Source organism: Cibotium barometz, chromosome 43 (genome assembly GCF_041138505.1).
Source record: "Cibotium barometz isolate CiBa-2024 chromosome 43, ASM4113850v1, whole genome shotgun sequence".
NCBI lineage: Eukaryota > Viridiplantae > Streptophyta > Polypodiopsida > Cyatheales > Cibotiaceae > Cibotium > Cibotium barometz.
In genome coordinates this window covers 37,741,906-37,762,666 of record NC_141088.1, presented here as the reverse complement: position 1 = coordinate 37,762,666, position 20,761 = coordinate 37,741,906, and positions in this window count along the sequence as shown.

Genomic DNA, 20,761 nt, shown 5'->3' with positions numbered 1-20,761 from the left:
ATGAGATGTAAGGTGGATGAATGAATGTGATGTGGATCTAGGTAGATGTGAATGGATGAGATGTGATGAGGATAGATGTGGATAGATGTGATGAGATGTAATATGTGTGATTGGATGAGAATGGATGAAGACGATGGGAATACATATGACTGGATGTGGAATAAGCAATGTGAATTGATATAGAAGAATGTGGAATAACGAGAAATGATGTGAACAATGTGGAAAGATGAGAGTTCGTTTAGAAACTCTATTTATGAAACCTGTTTTTAAATGATGACTATTTTGTGTCAAGAATGCTGGGGAAGCATTTTGACCATCTTGTGAATGAGATCGTGGAGACCTAAGTGATAAAGTTGTAACAGCTCATTGAGAGTCAATGGAGGACGTCTCACATAGCAAGGTCACCCAGGGTCTTAACCAGCCCTTGGTTCGATTTAAATGGTGAGCTTCCGGTACAGTGGATGACGGACTAAGGAAGCGGCCTATGAGTGAAGTGCTAGGTGACCTGTGAAGGAGCCTAGAGGGCGCTGACTATACGATGCTCGGACTCTGGGTCGCCGAAGATACCCACGCGTGCATTGAGGAAGAAAATGGAATAAGGAGTTATAGTTGTTTTCTAAACTCGGGCATGGATCTAGTTGATTAGCCTTGCTGGTCCTCAACAGATGAGTCCATGGCTCTTTTATATGGATCTGTTGGTTGATCTTGCTGATCTTCAATGGAGAATCCATCTGGATTTTTCTTAAGTGATTGTAATTCCAGGTACTATGAGCTAGGAACTATTGAAAAGGCCCTTGAGTGAGCAGGTGGTGAGAGTTCTGGTTGCCAATGATGCCATAGGTACGCTGAGGAAGAAATGAATGGGATACTTGATTATATTGCCGGGTACTATGAGTTAGGAACTCTTGAAAAGGCCCCTGAGTGAACAGGTGGTGAGAGTTCTGGTTGCCAATGATGCCATAGGTACGCTAAGGAAGAAATGAATGGGATACTTGATTATATTGCCGGGTACTATGAGTTAGGAAATCTTGAAAAGGCCCTGAGTGAACAGGTGGTGAGCGTTCTGGTTGTTGCCAATGATGCCATAGGTACACCAATGAAGGAATGATTGGACATTAAAATTCAAGCTGGATATTTTGGAGGATTATGATCAGTGATACTATGGTTTCATTAAAAGATTGTTTTAAAGACAGCTGAATCTGTGAAACAGGCAATTTCATATTGGGTGTGTAAGTGGTGTGACTATCTTGAAGTTTGCTTGAAGCGCCGGCTAGGGGGCATGGGAACTCTTTTCCCTGGTGCCCGAGGCAAAACATAACCAAATTTCTAAATGGATCCTATCATTACAGTGGTTGGCTAACCCATGGGCGGTTGGCTAACCCATGGGCGGTTGGCTAACCCATGGGATTGATGGGGTTAGGCTGGATTGATGGATCGCTAATATGAGACTCAATTATGTTATGGTACGATAGATGAAGTGAATCCCGGATAAAAATTGTTATATGGAAAGGAATCAACGGCTGTGCCTCTCAATGAGGAAAAAAGCGTTGGTCTATATGATCTAAGTGCAAGTCTTTTCCTTGATCTGACCATGTGACTTACGGGTTTGGTCGGATCAGTTTGGTTAGTTAAGGCTCTTAACTACATTAGAATAAAAATATCCTAGAGGAATTGCCTATGTCTACTAGGCGAGGGAAGTTTTTTCGGGTTTGGTTTTGGAAGAACTGAGGGATTACTCTCTTGTCCGGATATCCATGGGGGGGGCGAGGCCCCGAGTGAGAGGTTCTACCGTGCGCAAGAAGTGCTTCTTCCGCTTCTGCTAGCACCCCTGGAATTCGTTGCACGGAGGGGGCAGGGATCTTTCAAGTTGGATTTTTCAAGGCCTCTCAAGCACTAGGAGAGTTGAAAAATGCACATTGGGCACTACTTAATATATCAAACATCATTTGATGGGTGACCAAACTTTGCAAGTATATAGACGATGTTTGGGTATGATGGCATGGGGAAGAGTGGAATTTTTTAAGACCTCTGGAGCCGTTCTAGAAGACTTGAAAAATGTACACTCATATTAAACATCATCCGATGACCAACTTTTACAAGCTTGCTTGCAAAGTTTGGTCATCAGGATGATGTTTGGGTTTTATGTCATAGGGAAGAGTGGGGATTTTAAAGGCATCTCGAGCAAAATGCACACTAAGCGGTACTTGACATATGAAACATCGCATGCTTGCAAAGTTTTGTCACAACTAGATAATGCTTGGTTATGATGGCATGGAGAAGAGCAGGATTTTTCATGGCCTCTTGAGCACTAGGAGACTTGAAAAATGCACACTAGGCACTACTTGATATAACAATAATCGTTTGATGGTGACCAAACTTTGAAAGCATGTGGGGGGTGGGGTCCTTGTGCAAAGTTTCATCACCACCAACAACCAAACAATGTTTGAGTATGATGACATGGGAAAGATCAAGATTTTTCAAGGCCTCTCGAGCACTAGTAGGAGACTTAAAAAATGCACAGTGGGCGCTACTTAACATATAAAACATCCTCTAATGGTGACCAAACTTTGCAAGCATGTGGGGTACCCCCCCACATGCTTGCAAAGTTTGGTCACCATTAGAGGATGTTTCCCCTGCACATGCTTGCAAAAGTTTGGTCACCATTAGAAGATGTTTCATATGTCAAGTAGCGAGTATGAATTTTTTAAGAATCCTACTAGTGTCCCCCTCACATGCTTGCAAAACGGATGATGTTTGTGTATGATGGCATGGGGAAGAGCAAGATTTTTTAAGATACCGAAGTGCAATGAAAAAAATCCATAAACCATGAACATCAACTAAAATGTAACAATCCTCAATGAAGACAACTCATAAAATATAAACGTCAACTAATTACAACATAATGTGAGCTAACCCAGCTAGTTTGGGTTTAGCCATTGTCTCAATAGATCAAAGTACAATATAAGTGAGCTAACATAGCTAGTCTAGTTTAGCCCCTATCAACAGGCACCCAAATAATATTGTCATCTCTGACTAGTGAGATCGATGTATACATTAAGGACACTGTGCACATCGAGGAGAATGTGCCAGTTGTTGCAGAGGTCATCGAATCTCTACAAGTATGTTTGCATCAAAGGCAAGATCTTGGGCTGGTGGTGGTGTCCTTGAGAGCTCACAAGTCCCATAAGCTAATATAGCCCGCTCCCTCTCTCGACGTCATCATGCTACTACAAGATGTCTCTATCTATAAACCCAAAATCTCTACTCAGGTACTATGGTCCATGCAAATGTTGCTCATGTGAAGTAGCATTGCTACCACCACCACCATCACCCAAGGTGCTACCGAAGGCTAGCACCACCCGCATGCTCGTGTCTTGTGAGCATGCTCTCTTGAAGGACTCTTTAGTATCCATCAAACTCGTGTGCACTCCACTCAATCTCTAGAGGCACCTCGGGCTCCTAAGATCTTTCCTTGATAGCATCAACTCTTAAGTCACTGGGGCTGATGTAAAAACTAGAGGCTTGCTAGTCTTAGCATCGACACGAGAGAAGCCTAGGTGGAGATCGTCAATTCTAGGAACTTTTTATGTCGCCAGGTCAACTTGTGCTTGGCAAGAGGAACATGCCAAGAAATGTACTACCTCCTGAGTGATGTAAGATAAATGGAAAAAATATCAACATCCGACAGAATATCCACCAATCACATCCATATCCTCAAGGCATAGAGCACATCAAGCCTCATAGAGAAATGCCAGTGCATCTCGAGAGATAGGTCATCAAAAAACCTCCATAAATAGGCCATGGATATAAGGGTGGGTAAGGCATTATCATGTCGGAACACCTATAAAACTCTTGAATATGCAAGATCAACTGCTCTGCCCTAGGCTTCTGCCCTAGGTTGGCTAGGCAATCCTCTCCATGATCATGTGTTGCTCTACCTCAGCTCTAGCAATCCCTGCCTCTACCCTGGTTTGCTCAAAAAGTGAAGCATACAAAAAAATGATTATTCTCTCTAACTTAAGGAGTTTATAGGTTTAGACCTTAATTATAAATCTTTTAATTACAAAGAGAGAGACCTACGAGTTGGATGTCAATATCTCTCACTCGATGCGGCTTTGTAGTGGCTTTCTTTGTCGTCTACAATGCTCCTCTAATAATACAGTCAATCTCTGCTCTCGCCTCCTACAGCTCATGTGTGAGTCTCGCTTGTAATGTGGGGACCTATGTGCCATATTCAAACACAACTAGTTTTATAAATATAGAAAAGTAGATATAAAGATGTAAACAAAAAAATAGACAACTATGATGTCAATATCTCTCACTCGATGCGGCTTTGTAGTGGCTTTCTTTGTCGTCTACAATGCTCCTCTAATAATACAGTCAATCTCTGCTCTCGCCTCCTACAACTCTTGTGTGAGTCTCGCTTGTAATGTGGGGACCTATGTGCCATATTCAAACACAACTAGTTTTATAAATATAGAAAAGTAGATATAAAGATGTAAACAAAAAAATAGACAACTATGAAAAACCTATAGATGTAATGAAAATGTATAAACACCTCTATAATTGTCAGCATCATTATCATGAAAAAAGGTACTGGATGCTCTCAGTGGTACTATGCATGTTGATCTCCACCTGAGCACCTAGTGTCTTGCTAGTTAACAAAGGTAGAAATGGTGGGTCTGCAAAATAACAACTGCACATAGGGCTAGTGAAGGAGGCTACCTTTCCCTGTCTTGAGAGACGACCTCAACTAGCATCACCTTCGGGCCAATGGGTGTGGTGTAGTCAACTTGTTCCTCCCCCAAGTAAAACTATGCGTATAATTAATTCACAAAGTAGATAGGGATTTCTAAAGGTTATTTGGCATCCTCCCATATGTGGCAACATATCGCCTATAGATATGTGCCACCATACGAGGATGCAAACATCGTTGAAAGATTCCTCCCTCCAGTTTTTGAGGTGTGTAGGTGTAAGAACCTCCCCTTCTGATTTTATAATTATTCCCCTCTCTGAAATAAAAGAAAGATCATGTTTTACCTTGTTTTAGCCTAGAGAGAGAAAATGTCTAGAGGGAGGTAATTCAAAATTGAGATATTTTTTGATATAAAAATCCTCCTAGTGTCTAAAATGGTTTCCCTTGAAACAGAAATTCAAAAAGAACTTTCCAATGTGCAATTGGAATCAATTGAAAATAGGTATAAAGGACCTTAGCCTAAGGGTCCAGATTTTCAGAAATTTTTAGATTATGGTCCAATTACGGTTCCTATGGACCAATAAGATTAATCCAAATGTAGGGAGAAGATAAATTGAAGAATAAAAGAAAAACCTCCCAAAAATGAGTAAATGCTCACATAAGATAAAGAGTGGACTAAGGACCAAAGAAAATAATAAAAAAACTAATTCTTAATCAATAAAATGAGATATTTTGATCTCTCCTCTCTCCTATTTCAAAACTAGATCCAAAAAGTAAGCTGAACTGACCCAAAATGGTTAAAAATTGACCAAACTGATCTGGATAATTCTAGAATCAGTTTACTTGGTTAGAGGCTCACTTTTTCCTATAAATAGAAGCCTCCCCCTTTGTAAAAGCTTAATAGTGTTTATGCACTGTTACTCTGCTCCTGTCCTGAGCCATCTACATTGAATTTTTTAATAATTCAATTGTTTTTGGCCTAATCCTCTCCAAAGTGAATTGGTGGCCACTCTTGCTTCAAACAAGAGTAGAACCCTCAATCCCTCAAGCCAAAGGAGAGCTTACAAGCTCCTTGTAAGCTAATTTTCTTACTTGTTTAATGAAGAATCTATGGTTTTCTTAATTTTTATGTTTTACAGATGTTGAATTAAATTCAAATGCTATGCCTTTGATAAAAAGACCACCCCCTTCTCCTCTTTACATTCCAACCTTTCTCAATCCTAGAAAGATTAACTAAAAGATTAATTAAACGCTTTTTATTGTTTACTCTCTTGAATTTAGAAAATTATGTAGATTAGAGTTCTATAAATCTAATTTGGGTTAATTTAAGTTAAATAAAGAATGATAAAAATGAGAAATGGTCAGCCATACAAAGGAGGTTATGGTAAAATTTTCCATAATTTTGTGAAAAAAGAAAGTTTATTTTTATGTTATTCCAAAAGAGTAATTCCCACCATTTTTGCATCTAAAAGAAATATTCTAATTACTCCATGTACATATTCACCTATGAATATGCATGGATATCACTGATATTAATTATTAAAATTGATTTCTATGCATAGAAAGATACATAAAGAAATTTTTTTTATTACAAAAGTGTTATTCTCACATTAAATTTTATTTTTATGCATAGAAAGATGCATAAAGGGATTTTTTTATTACAAAAGTGTTATTCTCATTAAATTTGATTTCTATGCATAGAAAGATGCATAAAGGAATTTTTTTTATTACAAAAGTGTTATTCTCATTAAATTTGATTTTTATGCATAGAAAGATGCATAAAGGAACTTTTTTTATGTGTTATTCTCATTAAATTTGATTTCTATGCATAGAAAGATGCATAAAGAAAAATTTTTTATTACAAAAGTGTTATTCTCATTAAATTTGATTTTTATGCATAGAAAGATGCATAAAGGAACTTTTTTTATTACAAAAGTGTTATTCGCATTAAAATCGATTTCTATGCATAGAAAGATGCATAAAGGATTTTTTTTAATTACAAAAGTGTTATTCTCATTAAATTTGATTTTTATGCATAGAAAGATGCATAAAAGAATTTTTTTATTACAAAAGTGTTATTCTCATTAAATTTAATTTTTATGCATAGAAAGATGCATAAAGGAATTTTTTTTATTACAATTGATTTTTATGCATAGAAAGATGCATAAAGGAATTTTTTATTACAAAAGTGTCTCATTAAATTTGATTTTTATGCATAGAAAGATGCATAAAGGAGTTTTTTTATTACAAAAGTGTTATTCTCATTAAATTTAATTTTTATGCATAGAAAGATGCATAAAGGAATATTTTTTTATTACAAAAGTGGTATTCTCATTAAATTTGATTTTTATGCATAGAAAGATGCATAAAGAAAATTTTTTATTACAAAAGTGTTATTCTTATTAAATTTGATTTTTATGCATAGAAAGATGCATAAAGGAAATTTTTTAATATAAAAGCATTATTTCTATAAAAATTAATTTTTATGCATAAATAGATACATAAAGAAATTCGTTTTATTTTAAAAGTGTTATTCCTATTAAATTTAATTTTTGCATAAATAGATGCATAAAAGAATTTTTTTATAAAAGAGTTATTCCCACTGAAGTTGATTTTTATGCATAAATAGATGCATAAAGAATTTTTATATCAAAATTAGAATTCTCTTAAATTCTATGTTTAAATCTTATGAGTATTTGATAAATGAATAATTAAATATGCTAAGAGAAAAATTTCTATCGTTTTATATTCACACTATCGAGATCAAAATATTCAGCTGAATGATTAATCTATTCCTCATTGGAATTCGTAACTAATTTAGAAATCAGTTAAGTGAATATTCAAAGAAAAAAATTCAGTAAAATAGTAACTGAATTATCAAACCTTTTCGACAAAGATAGATCAGGAAAAATCTTATCCGACTCGAACCTTGAATCAGACTATGACCAAGACCAACAAACTCTTTCGTCAGTTTTGAGGAAAGAAGGTGTGACCAGTTTTAGAAAAATACACTCAAAACTTTCGCCAAATCTAAAACTAAGTTTAAGACCCTCCGAATTGATCTGTAGATCAAGGTTATAGAATTTGAGGAATTCTAGTATGAAATTCAGAGAGTCGGATCAAGAAGTTTTGGGGATACTAATTCAAGAAATACTCCTTATATTCAAAAGAAAATCAAACTGAAAACTTGCATAGAAATGAGATGTGATGTGAATAGATGTGATGAGATGCGATGTGAATCAAATAGAAGTTAATGAATGGATAGATGTAATGTGATGTGAATAGATGTGATGAGATGTGATGAGATGTGATGTGAATCAGATAGATGTGAATGAATAGATGGATATGGATGTGTATATAAAGAATGGATTTGAATGTGTATGTGAAGAGTGGATATGGATATGTATGTGAAGAATGGATTTGAATGTGTATGTGAAGAATGGATATGGATATGTATGTGAAGAATGGATGTGGATGTGTATGTGTATGTGAAGAATGGATGTGAATGTATATGTAAAGAATGGATGTGGATGTATGTGAAAGAATGGATGTGGATGTGTATATGAAAGAATGTGATGTGACATGAATATATGTGGATGTGAAGTGATAGATATGAATGTATGGATAGATGTGAGTAGTCGTACATGTGAACGATTGGATGGATGTGGATGAATGAGATGAGATGTGTATGAATAAGATATGATGTGGATAGAAGTGATGTGATGTGATGGGATGGTTATAAGAATGAATGTGGTGGATATGAATGAATGAATGTGATGGATATGAATGAATGTGATGTGATGGATGTAAATGGATGTGATGTAAATGAATGTGATGGACGTGAATAGATGTGATGTGATGTGACTCGGGATGTGAATGAATGAGATGTGATATCATGTGAATCAAGATGTGAGTGAATGAGATGTGATGTAAATTGGGATAGATGTGATATGTGATGTGAACAAATATGATGTGATGAGATGTGAATAAATATGATGTGATGAGATGTGGATATGGGTAGATGCGAGTGGATGAGATCTGATGCAGATAAATGAGAAAAGATATGATAAGATGGAAATTGATGTGATGAGAATGGGAATACTTATGAAATAAATGAGGATTGATGTGGAACAATGTGGAAAGATGAGAGTTCGTTATAGAAACTGTATTTACGAGACGACCTGTTTTTAAATGACTATTTTATGTCAAGAATTCTGGGGAAGCATTTTGACCATCTTGTGAATAAGGTCGTGGTGGAGACCTAACTGATAAAGTTACAATAGCTGACGGAGAGTCAACGGAGGACGTCTCGCGTAGCAAGATCGGCCGAGGTCTTGACCACAGCCTCAGTTCTATTTAAATGGTGAGCTTTCGGTACAGTGGATGAGGGACCAAGGAAGCGGCCTATGAGTGAAGCGCTAGGTGACCTGCAAAGGATCCTAGAGGGTGCTGACCATACCGTGCTGGGACTCTAGGTCACCGAAGATACCCACACGTACGTCGTGGAAGTTATAGGGCCTGTGCAAGGCCTTCATAGGGTAGGGCCACATGTGTTTCTACAAGGCCTTCATAGGGCCACCTATGGTTATGTTTATTTCCCACAAGAGATATAAAAGCCTAGAACTCTTAAACCTAGGACCTTACAATGAAAGGTGAGCACAATCATTGATATCTCCCAGGATGGACACACCACTTAGGTTAGGAAAAGAGAAGAAGAGTGTGGGTAGGAGTAGGAGTAAGTAGATTTATGGTTTTGACACTAGCATAACTTTGCACTATCTCTTCTAAGACACAAACAGAAGACGAAGGAATAGGGAGCCATTGTAGCACCCAATGGAACACCTTTAGCTTTGTCTAGTTACACTACATTAGTGTAGCAACCCATGACTAGAGATTGTGAATCTTTCAAAATCTTGTAGAGACCAGATTTACATATGATGGAGAGATGCCATGTGGAAAAGGTCATAGCTTCGTGATGCCTCATCATGTCTTGTTTATGTTCCTTTTGGACCCACACATCTTTAGACCACCAAATTAGCATTATGCCATAAATTTAAATCTATTGACATTGTAACCACCGACTTATCATGTTGTTGATTGATGATAACCCGACCAATGACAAGTTTCATCAAAAATTCGAGTCTTTTATCTCATGTTAAAAGACAACATATTCTTATCCCTATTGTTACCCAGATTCAACAAGGCCATCATGGGGATTGTATATAGATATACAAAACCTCTTTGTGTATATAAATAAGGGGATGTTTACACCTCCTAGAAATAATACTATTGTGTTTACTTTTTAAGTTGATAAAGACCTTCTTTTGACTAACCCAATAAGAGCATATCTTAAAATGATGTGAACTAAGCAAATCTAAAAATGTTTTTATCTTGTAGATTCATGACACCCAATCGAGGTGTCCTACCCCTGTGATTTAATTAGATGCAGCCCACGGATGATGACCTAAGGGATATCCTCCATAAATCCCAGCTAGGATTCTTCTCTCGAGTGATCGGATTTGGGGAAATCTTAGAAGAATGGATAGCCTCCAGGGAGGAGTACTTCAAACTTGATAACTATATGGAGAAGAATAAAGTTTTATGGCTCAACTCAAAATTGATGATCCAGCCAAGACGGTGAAAATTGGCATGTGAAACTCAGGGCTTGAATGAGGGTGGCCTCTCATGGACTTAGATTAAAGATATGCTAAAGAGTTGGAGAAAATTGGCATGTCAAACTCAGGGCTTGAATGAGGGTGGCCTCTCATGGACTCAGATTAAAGATACGCTAAAGAGTTGCTACCTCCTCCCCACTCATAGCCATACAAAGATGAACGGATTCTTTTTTTGTATGCAGAGGAAGGATTCTTTTCTTGTACATGGAGGAACTGCCTAATTGGAAGCTTACTGAGAGAAATTCATCCATCTTTCCAAGTTTGCTCATGATATGTCTTAAGAATAGCTTCTGAGTAGGTTTATCATTAGCTTGTAACCTCCCCTATCTGGTGAACTAGGACTTTTGAGGCGGCCGACATCAAAGATGGATGATGTTATTAGGGCCAAAGCCAAACTTGAGAACCTTTAACCAAGCCATCCCCCCTGTCTACCCCCTTTGGCAAAACAATCGCCCTTTCATAGTAAGAAGTTTGGATCCCTCAAGAACTTTCGAAACCAAGAAGCCAAAAATTCTTGAAGAATGTTACTTGTATCTTGAGCTTAGAGAAAGAGCTTAAGCTGAAGGTAGGTGTTTCAAGTGCTTTGACAAAGGTCACATGGCTTCTAAGTGCAGAACAAAAATGCACTGGCTTCCTCTACCAATGCCAATATCCAAACTAATCCCTCTATGTATATCAAGTGAGAAAACTTGGGTCAACTATCAGTGTTTCCCATGCAATTACCCTCCTCAATGAAGAAGAAGACAAACAAGGCCAAATACATGTTGCTATTGAAGCCAAAAGGCAAAATAGGAAAATCCCAGGATTGAAGCTGAGAGATCTCATCAAGGTACCCCATTTACCCTTCTTATGGATTCCAAGAGTACCCATTCATTGTTTTCTTTGTCATGTGTGAAGAAGTTGAATATCAGCATATAAAAATCTTCTCGTGGGCCTAGTGTAAAACCAACAACAAGTGGCAAGGAAGAGAAGATCCATTTAATAACAAAAAACCTAAAGTTTACCCTTGTCAGGAATGAGACCTCTCAGAAATTTTAGGTGTCACCTCTAGGAATGTATGATGGAATTTTGGGAATGGCTTAGCTTGTAGCAAAGCAAGCTAATATTTTGTGTAGTCAAGGGATTATGACTTTTAGGGATGATTCATTCAACAAGGTCCTACTTTGAGAAAGCAGGGTCACTCTCCTTTGGAGGTAGTGAATATTTTCATACTAGTTAAGGGATTGAGAAAGCAAGGTCACTCTCCTTTGCCAGTAGCACACAGTATGAACTTAAAACCACTAAGAGGAATATGAACTTGATTGGCTTAGTGAATATGCTAATGTATTTTTGGACGAGCTTATCCAATTGTTGCCTTGCCATCTGGTTCAATAAGCTTACCTACTTGGGATTTATAGTTACTGAGAGAAAGGAATCACTCCTAACTCAAAAAAAGTTGAATATGTCATTCACTAGTTGGTTTGAAGTCAGTTTTAGAGAAGTTCGTGGATTTGTATATCAATGCTACATTTTTTGTAAAGATTATGCCAAGGTAGTTGTCTTGCTTATTGGAATTCTTAAGAAGGAGTTACCTTTCAAGTAGACACGAGAACCATGGTACCTTTGACAAGCTGAAGGTTATTTTTGCAACCTTTCGTATTTTAGAACTCCATGATTTCTCTCAACCCTTTTAGGTAGTGGTAGTAGATAGCAACGGCCGTGGTGTTTTAATGGAGGAAGGACACCTCGTAGCCTATGAATCTAGAAATTGGGACGACTAGCGATCCAAAAATGTTAGTGGTGATTTAATAATAGTTTTGGGATCAAATTTCAAGCCTTATACATGTAAGTTGGCTTCCCATGATTCAAATTTAAAATTTTGAAGTAAAGATTGAATTAATTTATTCGTTAATATTTAACTCTCTTAAATAAACTAGAGAAGAGTAAATGATTAATTGATTGTGATTTATGCCCATTTGACTACTAGACCTTTAAAAACTTAATTAAATACCAAGAAGAACATCAAACTTTCAATGGTTTACCAGATTGTGGATGCATGAGTGATGCATGATTGTTTGATCATGTTTTACTTCTTTTTCCTTGTATTCATTTTATGAAATTATTTGTTGTGGATGCATGTGAAGGTATACATAGGTGCATGGTTTACCATGTAGATGATGTCACATGAGTGGTGAGTCTTGTCTCACAAAGACGGTTGCTCATCAAGGCCTTGACCCATCTCAGTCAAACATGGGTGTGCTCCCAACTCGGTCATTATGATGGATAAGGGGCAGCTCTAGTTGTACTAGGTAGAGCAAGTCTATGCACACATCAATTTCATGTGGCTCCTATGACTGGTTAGCTCTGGAGCATTCTTACCCTGGGAGTGGTATGGTAGCCGTCAAAAATAGCTCCCTAGTTTTTGGCACGACTGCTAGATTCAGATACAAGACTTGTGTGCTCCTCAAGTCACCATAGTGGTCCTAGAGTGTTCACGTTTAGCAGTGCATACCAGCCTACTAGTCTGAGGAGCATGGTCATGGTGTGTGGATATTTTGTGATGATATATTGAAAATATCTTTCTAATGTTGAGTTGCTCCATTAAATTTTATCTAAAAAGAAATATTTGTTGTGGAGTGCATGTGTGGACTCTATTTTCTTTGCTTGAATGTGTGTGTGTAATGAAAAAGGGAATTTCAATTGACCGTGTGAGTTCACACTGAATCCCTAGGCCCAGGGGCAGCCCATGGGATTGGAGGTTAGGCTCAGTCTATGGAACTGGTCAAAGCTTATAAAGGTTTTAAACACTAGAAAGCAGGCGGCTGGTTGGACTCAAATTGCAAGTGATGTCTAAGCCTAGAGACCAAACCTAATTATAAACAAAGAAACTTGGGGAAAAAACTCAAAATTAGCTTTAGATGGTAGGATCTTTAGCGGAATTAAGGTAGAACCGTTTCCTTCATAATCAAGGGATAAGACGTCATATATTGAGGTAGGGGAGCCACCATTGCCTCTTATTTGTGAGAATTATAAAGTGGATGTTTTTACTTAGAGGAATCATAGTCAATTCCTACAGTAAGGTTTATTCGAATCCAACTATATTAAGAAAGCTATTAGATTATCAAGCGATAGGATATTGATGTATGGAGGTCCCAAGTGAGCTTGATCTATCCTTATATTAGTATTCCAATGTGGTTTCCCTTTAGGGCACAATGTGGGCAAATCAATGGGCAAGACTAGATGCAGTTCAAGTGCTTACGTGATACACATCAATAGGGGGAAGCTTAGTAGTAATTTGTGCTATAATTTGCTAGCTATTTTAGGGTCTTTAATAGAGAGCATAAGAGCATGGAAAAGCTTCCCCCTTTGATATAACTTTATGGCCTATAGTGCGGGCCAACTATTGAGCATAAGAGGCTTATAAATAAGTTCATACAATAGATACACAAAATATCCCATGGTTGTAAGCTATAGGTGCTAATTTGTACATGGAAAAATGAAGGAAAAACTCACAATTGCTCTCTTCTACCAACCTCCTTTCCAAAATGGGCCATTCATAGTATTAGAAGCATCTTTACACTCCCAAATAGCAAGAAAATGGCAAGATATTGTTTCCTTTCACATAAGGGTAAGGTTGGTGACAAATGTCATCACCCTATTTATTTTTTGCATATTTTTTATATTTTAGATGTTGCCCAACCTTAATGCCAAAGACTTATCACTAAGGTTAATATTTCTCTCCTTATTTTTTCCCAAGGTTTAACTACCTCCTTGATTTCTTGAATATAAGTGGATGCTATCAGAGTTGGGGGTTACCATTCCCATCAATCAAGCAATATTACAATGAGCACATGCATGGACATGGGACTAGCTTCCAAAGATAGGAGCATGTACATGGGCTTCTTGTCATAAGCAACCATGCTATATTTTATTCAAGATTAAAACCTGTGAATAACCTTAATGAGTTTACTTGACAATTATCTAAATAAGCCAAAACCAAGATAATATAAAAGAAAATCTTCCAATAAAGTACTTAACCATAAGTTCTAACAGACAAGAAAGATTTTAGATTATTCCATAAGTTCTAACATAGAAGAAAGATTCATGATCTTTATCTGGTGCACTTATTAATTTACACATTTCCCCAATCTATTTATACAAGGAGAAGCCCTAATTTGACCACTAAGTGATGAAGTCATGCCCTTAAGGTCCAATTCCTCTCCAATAAACGTAGGTCACACAAAAGCAAGTTAATTTTATCTTGGTCTAGTTTTCTTAAAAATTTCATTATATATTACTAAACCCACAATACTTAAAGTTTATATTACCAAGGAAGTAGGGAGGGGTAAGGGTAACCTTGCATGCTCCCTCACTTAAAGAAATGGAGTTATCCTCAACTCACAACAAAGGAAGGAAATTTTCAGTAGATCTTGTCAAGTCGCTCTCCTAAGTAGCATCTTCTACTGGGGTAGAACTTCCACTAAATTAGAGCTTCACGAATAAGTCATTCCTTAGGGGCTTTTCTCAAATATCCAAGATCTTCCTTTGTTTGATCGGAAATTTTATCTACCCTTTAAGTTTTATGAGCTCGTCATCTAAAATATGAGCCTCATCTAGATCTGCAAGTTTTCTCGCACAATGTGATTTATTTGTATGTCGTGAGATGACTGTAGAATCACGCCAATTTTCACTATGATTGTACGTTGCTCATACACTTTGATTTGTCCGTATGCTACAGAATCATGCCGATTTTTGTCATGCTACGGAATCACGTTACTCATACATCTTGATTTGTTCATACTTCATGATTGTAGAATCACATCGATTTTTATCCGTGTGACTACAAAATCACATCGATTAAGATAAGAGATATTTTTCTATTTTTGGCTTGTTATCTCAAAAATCGTGGCAGGAATCTCGAGAAGATAATCACAACCCATGACTGCATAATCATAGCCATGATTATGCGGGTTTTACTCAAAAACATGATTTTGCAAAAATTAGAAATTTGATTTTTGAAAATCTTTTGATACTTTTGCTTGACCAAATTGTCCAGTATGGGTCTCCTAAGCATGAAGATCATGAATATGTGCTCAATGGAGCCCAATGTATGTCATGGTATAATAATGCTCGTGGGAGAAGGTGAATGGTAAGCTATCCATAGCGGCATTGAGCTTGAAGACCTCAAGGGTTACGAGCTTGGTCATCGCAATTATCGTGATGACACATTGAGGTGATTAGAAGTGAGTAGTTCCCTTAAAGCTATCTTTTAGCACTAACATTTTTAGCGCCCGCTAGGTTGCCATAGAGCAATTCCTTGACTTTATTATTTGTTTTTCTTTAATCTATGATTTACCCATTTCTCACACTCTTGAATAGTGGAGTGCCACGAACGAGAGTGGGATTTGATGGAGATTTGTGTGAAACTAGTGTGATTTTAGCTTTCTAGGTTTTTAATGGATTACATTAGCATGTTAGCATCTATACTAAGTAGCTTAACCAACATAAAATTTCATGAAAAACACAACAAAACTCTTGATTTTTGCTCATTTTTAGTAATACACTGGTTTTTTACTAGACAAAAATCACCCAAAAAAAAAAGAGTTGCACTTCTACGAACACTACTCCCTCCTCTCACCTCAAATTACTCACACACACTCACTGGCATGCATTAGAGAGAAGATTAGAGAGATATTTAGTAAGAGGAAAAGCTCAATTGCACAATAGGAGAGTGTCCTTACGTTATGGGAGAAATTACCTCATATAGTGTTCACACACATACACACTTAAACTATGGTCAAGCAAGCGCCCAAAGCTTCTATTTGGCATATTTCTTGTACATTGCACAATACATTAATGCATTATAACACTAGGGAGCACATCCTAGCTCACTACCACCACATGCTCTTGGAGCGGGAAACACCATTAATTGTCATCAAGGGCCACGGCACTTGTCCAAGTTTGAGACTTGGATACCATCGCTTCATGGCTCATTTGTACATGAGTTTAGTGTGTCCATCCTTGACATTTGATGGAGATTACCCATGCTTTGGCATATAATTGGGTGTGCCAAACCTTGTTAACCCTAAAATGGGTTGTGGAGATACCACTTTTAAGTTATCTATTACTGGACAACCTAGCTCTTACCTTTTAGAGCTCTACTTTGTTAATCATAGCTCACATTACATCTCCATCATCCCATTTCCATGCTAGAGTATCTATGTAAAATTTTACACCTTGTAGGTGTCTTAATGTAAATCTTCAAGCCAGACTAGGAATAAGTGGCCATGTTGGGGCATAGGTAGAGGCCTAGGACAGGTCAAGCCATGTAGCTCATGTGATAGCATAAAATTGAGACTCCTATATTCATGGAGGATTAGCACAAGAGGAGATTAAGGCTCCTTTATTCATGGAGGAGAGTGAGGAAGAATAAATGACATCATCAATGATGTAAAAGAATCTAGCATCTATGATTAGCACAAGAAGAGATGATGGCTCCTATATTCATAGACAAGTGAGTATAAGAAGGAGAGATGATGACTCCTATATTGAAGAGGGAAATGTAAAAGAATCTACCATCTATGATTAGCACAAGGGGGTGTAAGGAGAGATGATGGCACCTATATTCATGGAGGAGATTGAGGAAGGCTAAATGACATCATTAATGATGTATTTGAGGTTGTACTTCCAACCTATTTAAAGAGGCTTGCTAATGGAGAAATCGTGTGTATTGATTCCACCCTCATGAAGCTCCTATTGTATGATCCTCTATAGCATTTCTATGTCTAACCCTAATCACCATTACAGCAAGCCCCACAAGTGAACAAGAGCCTAGCCAGAAGAGAGAACACAAAGGCACACAAGATTTAGAGAAGCCAAAGAAAGGAAGAAAGTTATTTGTCTAGTCTGGCCATTGGGAACAAGGGTGGCCATTGGGAACAAAGTTATTTGTCTAGTCTGGCCATTGGGAACAGGGGTGGTAGTTTGTTCGGAACAAGGGCTAGGCCTAATTCCCTCAGTTGGATAGGGTGTTGTGCCCAATGAGGGGATGTGGAAAGCACATACCAAAGACAAAAACCCTAACAAGAAGTGCCTTTAGAGAGCAAAAGTGTAAGGGACTACTCTTGAAGGATCACCTAATACACAAGCTAAAAAAGATTAGTACAAACAAACAAGGATCATCTAATACACATGCATTTAGAGAGAGAGAGAGAGAGTATAAGGGACTACTTTCGAAGGATCACCTAATACATCGGCATAAACAAGGTTAGTACAAACAAAGAAGGGTGCAGGCAAGATCACCACCCAATCATAGGCTCATGTCCACAAACCTCCCCCCAGCCAAGGGCTAAGGTTCCACTCCCACCACAGGTCCATACCCCTCAACCGTGGCATCCCATACCACTAGTGCTTGCCCACACAGGCCCTCGACAAGACTACCCATGGTCTAACATGCCCAATGGCAGGAGTAAGCATCCTAGTCTAGGTCCAAACCCACACTGCATCAATATTAACCCAAGGCTCACTTATATAGTGCTTATTCTTGCTATAAATAGAAACCCACTCATAAATAGCCAATAACTTTGGATTTATTAAATCTGAACATTAGCCACTTGCATCTTCCTACTTTTTCCCTAATCTTGTTGGATTAATCTCTTACCCTAAGGGTTAGTGTTTGGTATTTTAACATTCCTCCCTATTTAGGACATTTTTTCTCTTGGAAATAAATGAAGGAGAATCTAGCTACTTGCTTCAATTATCTTCGAAACCAGATTCATACATGTCTATCAAATCCACATAGCCACGTATCAAGGAACTAGCTCGATTGAAGCTATTGTTCCTCCAACATATGACTATGGGAACAAGATAAAAATAATAACCTTCTCCCAATCCATAAAGAACATAAACTATCATTCAATCCTCCAACTCCTCATGGAATTAGAAATCTGAAATTGTTGAGATAGTGTTTTGCTAGCTACAACATAATACCCATCCTTTTCAAGATCCGGTAATTCCTCGTACCTAGGGGATATTATACCTCCCTCTCAAAGACTCCTAAAATTATCAAGCACCACAATTGTGTCTCCTTCAAGGTATCAAAGTCTCAAGGATTTTGGGTTTTAACTCAACTCCTCAAAAGTAACCTAGTTATTGTTAGCGTTGCAATCAACATGAACGTCATGACTATAAAACCGCTCTTTTCCTAGTATAACATCGACCCTATCTAGATTGAAAATAAAAAAATCTAGAGACTATGTATAACTTTGAATAGATATCAGTAAGTGAGATGCACACGTCCCAGATTTGTCCATATCCCACCACCAGGTTCACGTGATCACTTGGTTGTGTCGTCACTCCCAACTTCTGCACAAGTTTGGCATTAACGAAGTGAGTGTTACTAGGGTCAAAAAGGATGTTGCGTAGCTTCCCTTAACACCAGCCCATAAAAATGTATCAAGTTTGGCATTAATCAAGTTGTAAGTGCTATCAATGTGTCAAAAAGGATGTTTCATAGCCTCTCCTACACCGGCCCATACATACGTATCAAGTCATTAGGATCGAAGACTACCATGTTGAAAATACATTCCATGCAAGGACTTTGACCTAAAACAATAGTAACCACAAAAGAAATTTGAGGGTTATTTGTTGCCTCGATTAAAATGAGCTGATTTTCTCTTTGCCTTAGGACAATTCATCTTCATATGGCCCTTCTAACCGCAAGTGAAACACCTGCCCTCCTTGATGTTCTTAAGGGTCTACTAGTGCTTCTAATCTTTCTTCGGAGTGGGTTCACTTGAAGCCTAGGTTTGGTTATGTGGAACCTTCTCAGACTTAAAACTTTTGTTTATGCCTGGAAGCTTGCTCAGAGGTTTCTATGGTTTGAGGTTTCTGAGAGACGTTCTAAGTCTGGTTGTCCATCGTCTCCTCATAAATCCTAGCATACCGGAATGTCTTGCTTTGATTATTCTTTACCTCAAGTGCGGGCTTCCGTGCCAACTCACAGAGAAAGAACCCACACAACATTGTGGCCATCCATGTGTTCCGCTCGGGACTGTAACTCTCTAAATCTATGCACGTACATGTTGAAAGACATGTTCTAACCTAATTGTGGACGCGATGAAAAAGCAAGGTTCCCGTGTTCTGTGTTATTTTTCGAGGTCGCCCAATCCAAGATCTCTCGATCACCATATCTGTGTTTTGATCTACCAAGAATTTTAGGTTTTGCTAGCAGGATAGGGTGTTTTCTGGATTGTGAGACAAGTGAGGGAAAGGGGGGGTTTATATACATGGGTGCGTAGATGATACTTGTCCCGAAAGCAAAGAAAACCCTAGTTCTCTCTTTAATATGTCAGTGATGCACCAATGGTGTCTGCATGGGCTCTAGCAAGGAAAGACACGTATATGTACATGTTGCATGAGGGTATATTAGGCTGCAGACACACTGTTGATGTGCAAAAATGAGAGCGCAAATGCACACTTTGCGTAGATCAGGCTGTTTTGCTGATGCGCAGGTAGGTAGCCAAGCAACATATGCGTAGAGAGACTAAGCATGTGCAGATGGACAGCCAATGGTTGTGAAGAGGCGGCCAGAACTGGGCAGTAGACAAGAGGAGAGAGAAGGAGATGGCGTGACAAAACCAATTGAAGGCAGTCATTGCGAGGAAGCCCTTAGAAAACTCTCATACCAAATGTAAGGGACTGCTAATACGCAAGCATGAACAAGATTAGTACAAACAAGAAGAGTGTAAGCAAGCATGAACAAGATTAGTACAAACAAGAAGAGTGTAAGCAAGCTCACCACCCAACCGTAAGTTCACGTTCACAAACCTGCCCCGAGCAGCACGAGACTAAGGTTCCTCTCCCACGAGTCCATGTTGGTGTCCCATACCACCATACTTGCCGACAAGGACCCTTCGCAAGACTACCCATGATTTGCCATGTCCACGACTATCCACACCACACTAGATCAATAATAACCTAAAACTCACTTATATAGTGCTTATTATTGCTATACCAAATGTAAGGGACTGCTCCCCAAGGATCACATAATACGCAAGCATGAACAAGAATACTACCAACAAGAAGAGTGCAGGCAAGCACAGCACCTAGCCGTAAGTTCGCGTTCACAAACCTGCCCCGAGCACGAGACTAAGGTTCCTCTCCCACAGGTCCATGATGGTGTCCCATACCACCATACTTGCCGACAAGGACCCTTGGCAAGACTACCCATGATCTACCATGTCCATGGCTGTCCACACCACACTAGATCAATAATAACCCAAAACTCACTTATATAGTGCTTATTATTGTTATAAATAACAATCCAATGATAAATAGACAATAACCTTAGATTTATTAAATGTGAACCCTAACCACCTAAGTTTGCTTGTCACAACCAAGCATACATTTG